At 38.2% G+C, this 10,000-nt stretch overlaps 1 protein-coding gene across 4 annotated transcripts in view; it reads right to left on the bottom strand.

Annotated features, from left to right (window-relative positions):
* The window catches only part of FucT6 (alpha-(1,6)-fucosyltransferase), a 427,996-nt gene that overhangs the window by 23,261 nt on the left and 394,735 nt on the right, over positions 1–10,000 (bottom strand). The gene's annotated exons all lie outside the window — the stretch shown is intronic.

The following is a 10,000-nucleotide window of genomic DNA, read 5'->3' as shown; positions in this document are numbered from 1 at the left end:
AGAGTCGAATATTGTTTATGTTTCATTGTATTTTGTTCTTTAAATGTTTTCGTATGTATCTTCTAGTGCTTATATATATATATATATATATATATATATATATATATATATATATATATATATATATATATACTGTATATATATAATATATATACTATATATATATATATATATATATATATATATATATATATATATATGTGTGTGTGTGTGTGTGTGTGTGTGTGTGTGTGTGTGTGTGTGTGTGTATATATATGCAGGCAGCATGTGTGTGTGTGTTGTTAATTTCTGCAACAACACAAACACCTGTGCCACCATTCTCTCCCAACAGCTGACCTGAATTAGCAAAGTTGAATTTCCAAACAATATCAGCTCCATTTTTGGAACTATAAGAATTCTGAAATTCCCAAAAAGGGAAAAACACGGGAGAGCTACAATATATACTGAAGACCTCCAAAGTGTCTAAAGCATGATGGCAACTCATGGCGACTCTTGGGAAAATCCAAGTCAAGCAAACTATTATTATTATTATTATTATTATTATTATTATTATTATTATTATTATTATTATTATTTAAGCAGATGAAACCTATTCACATGGAACAAGCACATCAAAGGGGCCACTGACTTGAAATTCTTTAAGCTTCCAAAAAATGTTGGTTTCAACCTCCCGCAGCAGACCCCACACTGCAGAAGTAACTGGTCATGATACAGAGCCAGTGATCTTTCATCGCCCTGGGGGAGACGCGAACACGCGACATCTGAGTGGCATACCACGACACTAACCACTATACCAGCGGACCACAGACCGTTCTGGTGATGACTTGAATTGGTTGACTGACAAGCTGCTTCATGGAAGATATCACGTAACGTTCAATAAACTTAATTAAAAAAATTAATTAATAAATATTCTAGTTCAATTGAAAATGTTTGCAGGTTGGATTCCTAATCTCTAGACACAAGAGAGTTTGGTATCTGGACTCCCTTGTCCTTTCTGGGCCATTTCTTGCATTTTTTAAGGTTAGCTCTTTTGGGCAATTCACACTACCGCTCCACTCTATTTTTTACCCTGTTAGGTTCAAGGTAAAAATGTTACGTAATTACAACGGCTTACAGAAGACTTACAAGAAAGTTATAAAAAATTACTGCATCGCGTAAATGTATCTTTTACACAATATGAATAAACCGCAGGTTGCATATATTCGTGTATATATATATATATATATATATATATATATACATATATATACTATATATATGTGTATATATATTTATATATTGTATATATACAGTATACATACATATGAAATTTTTATCACACCGTGATTTATTTACAATCATGAAGACACAAATGTCGTTTAATATCCAATTCACGCTACTACGGGAATATCCCCGACGAGGAATTATCACCGAAGGGGAATTTTTTAAGTGTTAAATGGATCGGTACCGGCGGGTCTCGATCCCTCGACACAGTACCTTCCAACGACTCCAGTCGAAGTATCGTTAAGTTAAGTATACCTGAGTTTTACCAGACCACTGAGCTGATTAACAGCTCTCCTAGGGCTGGCCCGAGGGATTAGACTTATTTTACGTGGCTAAGAACCAATTGGTTACTTAGCAATAGGACCTACAGCTTATTGTGGAATCCGAACCACATTATAGCGAGAAATGAATTTCTATCACCAGAAATAAATTCCTCTAACTCTTCAACAGCCGGTCGGGGGAATTGAACTCCGGCCCATCGAGTGACAGTCTGAAGCTCAACCGACTCAGCCAACGAAGGGCTTGAATTGGACATTAAACGACATCTGTGGCTTCATGACTATAAATATATAATATATATATACATATATATGTATATATTATAAATATGAGTGTATATATATATATATATATATATATATATATATATATATATATATATATATATATATATATATATATATATATATGGGTGTGTGAGTGCGTGCAAATGGAGTGATACGAGAATTCAGAAGCAGAACAGTGGATGTAGGTGTGGAATGGTATACGTTTGCTGACCAAACAGACATTAACGATTGAGGATATTGAAGAGAAACTGTAGAGAGAGTTTGAAAGTTTTTTCAAGAGAAATAAGTTCAGAATAAACACGAGCAAGAGCCAGGTTATAATCTCCAATGGGAAGCAGGAAGATGAAGCAGTGAAGAGAGCCACGGACGGTGAGAGAATGTAAATCTGTAGTGTCTTATTAGCACTTGAGATCAAATATGATGTGTACAAGAGACTGGAAACCAAGGCTCGAATGCATGGAGGAATTGTTGAACCAACTCTCCCAGATGGAAGATGGGTGTTGAATGTTACTGAAATATTTTTAATAAAAGAAAGATGGAAGTTGCAAATGTGTTACTGATGCCGTATTTGTGGTATAACAAGAAAGGCAGGGGGGGAGGGGGGAGAAATGGGAGACATGCAGAGATAAATGGAAAGGGTAGTAAAAGGGTTATGGTAGGTGAAGGAATGGATCAGAGTCCAGACATGGTTCAGTCATGTGGAGAGAATGAAGCCGTGAAAGAAGCATTAAAAGGGAAGGCTTCAACATGCCACGACAGATGAATGGCCCGGTGTGCGAAGGAGAGCGAGACAAGCTAGTTATTAGTGACCTTCCTGTGCAGGTGTATGAAGCTGCTAATGTTGTGTAAGTTTGCTGCCCAGGGGGTTCATCCGCGATTTAGCAATTTAAATGTTCATGTGGCAGGAATCACTTCCTTGTTAGGAGAAACGGGTTGATGATGAAAAATAATATATATGTATATATATATATATATATATATATATATATATATATATATATATATATATATATATATAGAGAGAGAGAGAGAGAGAGAGAGAGAGAGAGAGAGAGAGAGAGAGAGAGAGAGAGAGAGCAATGGGCAGGTTACAAACAGATTAAGAGAGAGAGAGAGAGAGAGAGAGAGAGAGAGAGAGAGAGAGAGAGAGAGAGAGAGAGAGCATCCGGACTCACCATAGCAAAGAGGGAGTTGGAGGGGGAGGGGGAGGGGGAGGGGGAGGTAAATCAATACAAACCTCCGCAATCTCCCTCCTCCTCCTCCTCCTCCTCCTCCTCCGGCCCTTCATCCCCTTCCAACCCCTTCATTATTCCTTCACCTCTCTTCCTCCATTCATTAAAATCCTTCCTTATCCCCCCCTCTATTCCTTCATTCCTTCCTCCCTCTCTCGCTTTCCCTTCCGGCTTTGCTACCTTGAAGCCTCTCCCTAAGACTCCCCGCGATCGCTTCCCCTATTAACCAAAGTTTTCTTCTTCTTCTTTATCCCTTTTTAAGTCTTTTTATTTCGTTCCTTCCTCCTCTTCCACCTCCTTCCCGGCAACAAGGGCATTAATCTTCGCCGCTTCAACAGGGAAAGAAAAATAAATCGGTTTTTAAGTAAATGGGACATTAAACAGTAAGGGGGAAAATCACCAGTAGAGAACATACCTATGCTAATAATAGGCAGTAAGGGTCCATATTTCTGTCCATGCTGAGACAAGGTATAATTTATTTTTTTCTCTCTCTCTTTTTATATGGGGGGGGGGAGGAAGGTTGGAAGTAAAAACGAGACGGTTTCCATGACGACAATTCGTAAAATCTTCATCGGTGTCTGCCGATACTTAACCCTTTGAAATGGATTACCCAATTAAATGTCTTCATTTACTGTTATGTAGTACTGTTCATCCGTTCTTGAGATATCCTGCTTTGACATATAACAATCTTCATCTACTGTTATGTAATACTGTTCATCCGCTCTTGAGATATCCTGCTTTGACATATAACACACGCATATAAAAAGCATAACAGTTCCCCGTCCATAATGCCACAATAAAATATATATACAGTATATGTCAATTTTGATTGAATTGTCCATCGACTCATTAAAAACACTTCTACCAACACACACGGGCGAAGGTAATAAGATCTGTATTGACACTAAAATAAACAGCATAACCTCAGGCAAAATTAAAGAACAATCAAAATTAATATAACATTCATTTTTTTCCAACAGAAATATACAAAAAATTTAAAAGGTCAGTTGACGGTGGGTATGGTACCCAAGCACCGAATACGCTCGCTGATATATTGATTATATTTTACAGATCCCAAAACTAAAGAACGGAAGGTAACTGTCTGATGCCAAATATTTATCTTTGTTTAATAGTTCTGGTATCATCCTTTCAGTACGGAGCTATAAATTTAGTGTGTGAGAGAGAGAGAGAGAGAGAGAGAGAGAGAGAGAGAGAGAGAGAGAGAGAGAGAGATTAAAACTTCAATTCTCGTGCACCAGCTTAGTGCTGGGGCATCTTATGTGAAAACAAAACTAAGAGAGAGAGAGAGAGAGAGAGAGAGAGAGAGAGAGAGAGAGAGAGAGAGAGAGAGAGAGAGAGAATTAAAATTTCCTAGTGCACCAGCTTAGTGCTGGGGCATCTTATGTGAAAACAAAACTAGAGAGAGAGAGAGAGAGAGAGAGAGAGAGAGAGAGAGAGAGAGAGAGAGAGAGAGAGAGAGAGAGGACACTCGGTACCCTGATCAATGACGGATCCTAGGCTACTCAGATCATGGTATATTGATTAAGGTCACCTGCCCCTGAAGTCATTCTCGGCTTCGCGACGCATCCTTGATCGAGCTAAGGAATACCTCAACTTCCTGTGCTCGGTGCGCTTCTACTAATTAGTGGCTTACAAAATCAGAATATTACTAAAGGTTTGATCTTGCATAATAGTACAGACCGCATAGATGCACACTTCCCTTAAGTAAGCATCAATAGGCAGAGAAACGTCACCTAAAATTTGAAGTGAGCTTTCTGAACAGATTAGCATATACTTGGGTTTTACGTCAAGCAAAACGAATGGGAATATAATATTAATTATAGCAGAAACATTTACCTGCCATTAAAACATATCAAATATCTGACGTAAACAAAAGGGCTGCCAATGTTAGGGATTCCAGTTCACAGATATAGGGCCATTCTAGTTTGGGGACCCTATGTGACTTTTAACAAATAAGGCCAAAGAATCAACCTTTTATGCTCATGCAATCGCCATTACCCAGCTTCCGAAAGTGCATCCCATCTTCCAATAAACCTTTCAATCACTATTCGACATGATAAACGATCGTGGAGGCAAGTGGACTTTCAAAAACGAAGAGGAAGTTGACGGTCTCGAGATATTCGCATCCGAACGCACGGGACGTCTCATTCCTTTCCGCCATCTTGGAGGTCAATTCGCACGACTGAGCAGGAAGCTGAATCACAATCGAGCTTCCAGTGGTCCAGAATGCCTCTCTGCTCTGCAATACACTGAGTATTGAGGTCAGTGATGGAGCAACTGACTGGTCTCGCTGCTCACTGACAAACATGCTTCCTAGGTGTACTTTTCCTTGCTGCTGCGTAGGTCTATGGCATACATATAAAATGTCGAGTAACAAGGTATCAAATATCACTCATCAAATGGAATGGAATGGACTAGTGAATTTAGGCCAAGCGCTGGGGCCTGTGAGATCATTCAGCGCTGAAACGGGAAATGAGTAGAAAGGTCTGAAAGGTGTAACAGGAGGAAAACTTCGCAGTTGCACTATGAAACGATTGTTAGGAGAGGGTGGATAGCAACACGGAAGAAAGGGAATATGAACGGAGGTACAGTAAAAGGATTGAAAGGGGTTGCAGCAATGGGGCGAAGGGATGCTGCAAAGAACCTTAAGTAATGCCTACAGTGCGCCGCGTGAGGTGCACTGACGGGACTAACACCCGCCCCCTACAAGGATCAAGTATTAAAGCGTAGCTTCATAGCCATCGGACTAATTGATTGATTGACTGATTTCTCTGAAATGGCACTGCAACGACTGCGGTGATCGACGCCTGATATAATTAATTTGAAACCTAAAGAGAAGAAAATCCTTATACAATTTTTAGTTTTCTGAAAAGAAAACTATTGTGCCGGCTTTGTCTGTCCATCCGCACTTTTTCTGTCCGCCCTCAGATCTTAAAAACTACTGAGGCTAGAGGGCTGCAAATTGGTATGTTAATCATCCACCCTCCAGTCATCAAACACACCAAATTGCAGCCCTCTAACCTCAGTAGTTTTTATTTGATTTAAGGTTAAAGTTATCCATAATCGTGCTTCTGGCAACGATATAGGACAGGCCACCACCGGCCCGTTGTTCAAGTTTAATTGACCGCGGCTCATACAGCATTATACCGAGACTGCCGAAAGATAGATCTATTTTCGGTGGCCCTGATTACACTCTGTAGCGGCTGTACAGAAAACTCAATGGCGCCGAAGAAACTTCAGCAGATTTTTTACTCGTTTTTCTGGTAGATGGTATCCAATACCGGTAATAGTCCACTTGAGATGTCGCGATACAAGACTCTCATAATTCCAAGAATTTAGTAGAAAATGCTGATGACTACTCCAGGGTCCCCTTCTTTCCTAAATTTGATATTTACATTAATAACTAAATACCAGGGAATTTTACAAATGGCTAAATATACAAAACTACATAAAAAATACTTAGAACGTATAGGCGAGAGAGAGAGAGAGAGAGAGAGAGAGAGAGAGAGAGAGAGAGAGAGAGAGAGAGAGAGAGAGAGAGAGAGAATGCTCTCCTATCATTTTATCTCACAAAACAAACTACAAATAGACAAATCTTCATATCTGTGCAAGTTCTATATATATATATATATATATATATATATATATATATATATATATATATATATATATACAGTATATATGTATATATTTATTCTGTAAAGTATTTTCCTCTATTTATCGAGCTGGTCACCTAATTCTCATTTTCTCCATTCTTTCTCTATTTGTACTAATTCAATCGCAGTGGGTTTATTCAATTTCAACTTATTTCCCAGTGGTCGGACAGTGCAGATTATATTTCGACCCAAACACTTATATATATTCATATTCATTCCTATATATACGCTTTACATTAATAAAAAAAAATACTCATACAAGCAAAAGTCTTGAAACGGAGAAACAAATCCACAGCTATGTATGGATACAAATATATTTAAAAATAAATCTACACAGACAGTTTTCGGGAATCTGTTCGATCTCCCTCTTTGAAAAGGGGGATCTGTTCGATTCCCGAAAGCTCTCTGTAGAGATTCATTTCTAAATATGTTTGTACCCGTACATAACTGTGGATTTGTTTCTACAGGTATTACATAACTGAAATAAGACGATTTATCTCTAATATACTCTAATACACTACAGGAATCATTTCAACAACTCACTGATTCCTGCCATAGGTGTCAGAGTTTCTTCACTTGGCTATCTCTCTCTCTCTCTCACACACACACACACACAAACACTATATATATAAGTATATGTATATGTGTATATATTATATATATATGTGTGTGTGTGTGTTTGATTACGTCATCAAATTCAGTTATGAAGTTTACGATTTCGTTATCAAATACCTTTTCGTTTGCAATTGTTGGCCTATATAGCATTATGATTTAATTCTTGTGTAACACCTTTTTATATCGATATAATGAGAAGTTTCACATTTACGCCATCTTATTTCCTTCTTATGCTCTAATGTACACTTTTTTTTTTTTGTTAAAATCTCTGTCAGTAACAGTACAGAAATTATAAGTATTCTGAACGAATTTTCAAAAATTCACACGATTGGTAGCAGTCTTTATTCTCGCTGCTGCTTTATATTCTTGACATTTGTTAAATTTTTTTTATGTGATGTTCTCGGGAGAATGTACATCTTGCCTCAGATTAATCCTATAATTTAAACTTGTGGGCATTCCACAATTTTGGACATGCAGAGTCCTCCTGAACATCTACCTGATTATTTCCAAATTTCTGACAACTATGACACTGCACTGCTTAGTATCTTTCGTAGATACAGTATCACTTGGTGGAAGCAGATTACGGCCCAGTATTCCTTTACTCCTTCTGATCTGTGGTGGCTATTTTATGAAGTGATATTTCGTTCCTTCGTTTTAGATTTAACGGTTACTCTCTTGAATTTTTTTTTTACACTTCTAGATATTTTGGCAACGAGTTCTTGTCTTTCATATGATGTTTTCTTCATCAACACCTTCCGTGATGTTAGCTATTTGCAATACTAATTTCTTCCCACTTTTGCAGACTGTCAGAAAATTCCGCGAACAGCTGATTATCTATACTTGCTTTGTACATTCTATTGGAATTTTTCAGTTCCATGACACGACGTTTTTCTTACAATATTCAGTTTCCACTGCGGGGGTTAGGTAGTTCAAAAAATGAGGTATTCTCTTGTGACTTTAATTTGTCTGCATAACTAGTTATATGCCTCTGATTCTGAAGGACATATTCTCGACTCGTATTCTTACAGTTTCCGATGGTTGCTTCTTCTCAGCGATAGAGCCGAGTATTTCATCCATCGCACATTCGAGAAACACTGCAACTTTATCGCATTTTTCTGCGAGTGCTAATGATCGTCGAACTCTCTCTCTCTCTCTCTCTCTCTCTCTCTCTCTCTCTCTCTCTCTCTCTCTCTCTCATTCCACCGCCACCCTTGCATCCAAAGAATAAGAATCTGTCTGCTTCTCCAATATTTTTATCGCTCTGAATATAACAAGCGCTCTTTTATCACAGACCGTGAGGAATCACCGGTCACAAAAATCGTTCTGAATCCTGTCTCCCCAGTAATTCAACGAACTTCTCTCTTTCGGCTATTGTATTCAAGCGCCATTATCGCTACACTTTCTGCAGTATTTTCACTTTCGCCTTCCTGTTTTTTTTATTTTCTTCCTTAGACATAAGTTTTCCTCATAATCTTTTCAATTTTCGACCATGCGGTCAGCATTTTTATCTTTGTTACAGAGTCATCGAGTACGTTTCTAGATAACCTATTTCTGCTCATGGAAAAAATCTCACGGTATGAGAGAGAGAGAGAGAGAGAGAGAGAGAGAGAGAGAGTAATCGGAACCCGCATGACAAAGTTATACAAGTTTTTACGTCCAAATCTTGTTTCCAAATAAAATTCCGGATACAAACGCGTGTTGCAGCAGACAGCCGCCGTCCCTGACAGCTAAACAAAGACAAGTGATACCGATAGCTAAGGCGCTCTCTTAACTGGATGCTTCAGACAGTTTTAAAGAGATACCTGCAAGATCATTATCGATAACGCCCATCGACACACTCCAGCCTTCGCAGAATGACACCTGGAAATATTGCGTCATTTCACGATGGCGGCAAAGAATTTGCCAAAACTTCCAGATTGTGCTAAAATTAAAGGCAATGAATTTGTTACCGTCCAATGTTATGTTCACAAATACAAAATAAAGAGGGAAAAACGTTTAAAATCTTTCATTATTTTATGAAAATCTAAAGAAACACTTTGTTCCGAACTTCCATCGTGATCCCGGATATGGAAGATGATGTTCTCTACACTCGCTGCAAATAATACTCAGGGTTTTGCTTTAATCCAGAAGGCTATATGCGCTGAATTCATGATGACAGGTGTGTAGATGGGAGAAGCACACCTGCAGTTGGACGTTAAACAAAGAGAGAGAGAGAGAGAGAGAGAGAGAGAGAGAGAGAGAGAGAGAGAGAGAGAGAGAGAGAGAGAGAGAGAGAATTTGGATATATCACGCCTCTTTTTCAGTGTAAAGTAACTTGCAGAAAATTCGCACAAAATATGAGGAATATTAAAAGCACAGATGGTTTCCATTGGGAAGCATCTAACTAGAGTACAGTTCCCTTCCCCTGTGTCGTAGGAGCTATCTCCACCACGGAAATGAGAGAAAGGTTAAAAAAAGAGAGAAAAAAAACTGACTGTACTCTAAAATAAACAACAGCAGGGGCAACTTTGAATCAAAACCATACACTCATTAAGAAGTTTTCTAAGTCTAGCAATACGGTACACTGCAAAAATTGGAAACAGATTATATATACATACATAATACATATATATATTGTCGTTATGTTCACAAATACAAAATAAAGACG

The sequence above is a fragment of the Macrobrachium rosenbergii genome, chromosome 12 (assembly GCF_040412425.1).
Source record: "Macrobrachium rosenbergii isolate ZJJX-2024 chromosome 12, ASM4041242v1, whole genome shotgun sequence".
Classification (NCBI taxonomy): domain Eukaryota; kingdom Metazoa; phylum Arthropoda; class Malacostraca; order Decapoda; family Palaemonidae; genus Macrobrachium; species Macrobrachium rosenbergii.
The sequence above is the reverse complement of the archived record's forward strand: the minus strand, read 5'-3'. Positions and strand labels throughout refer to the sequence as shown.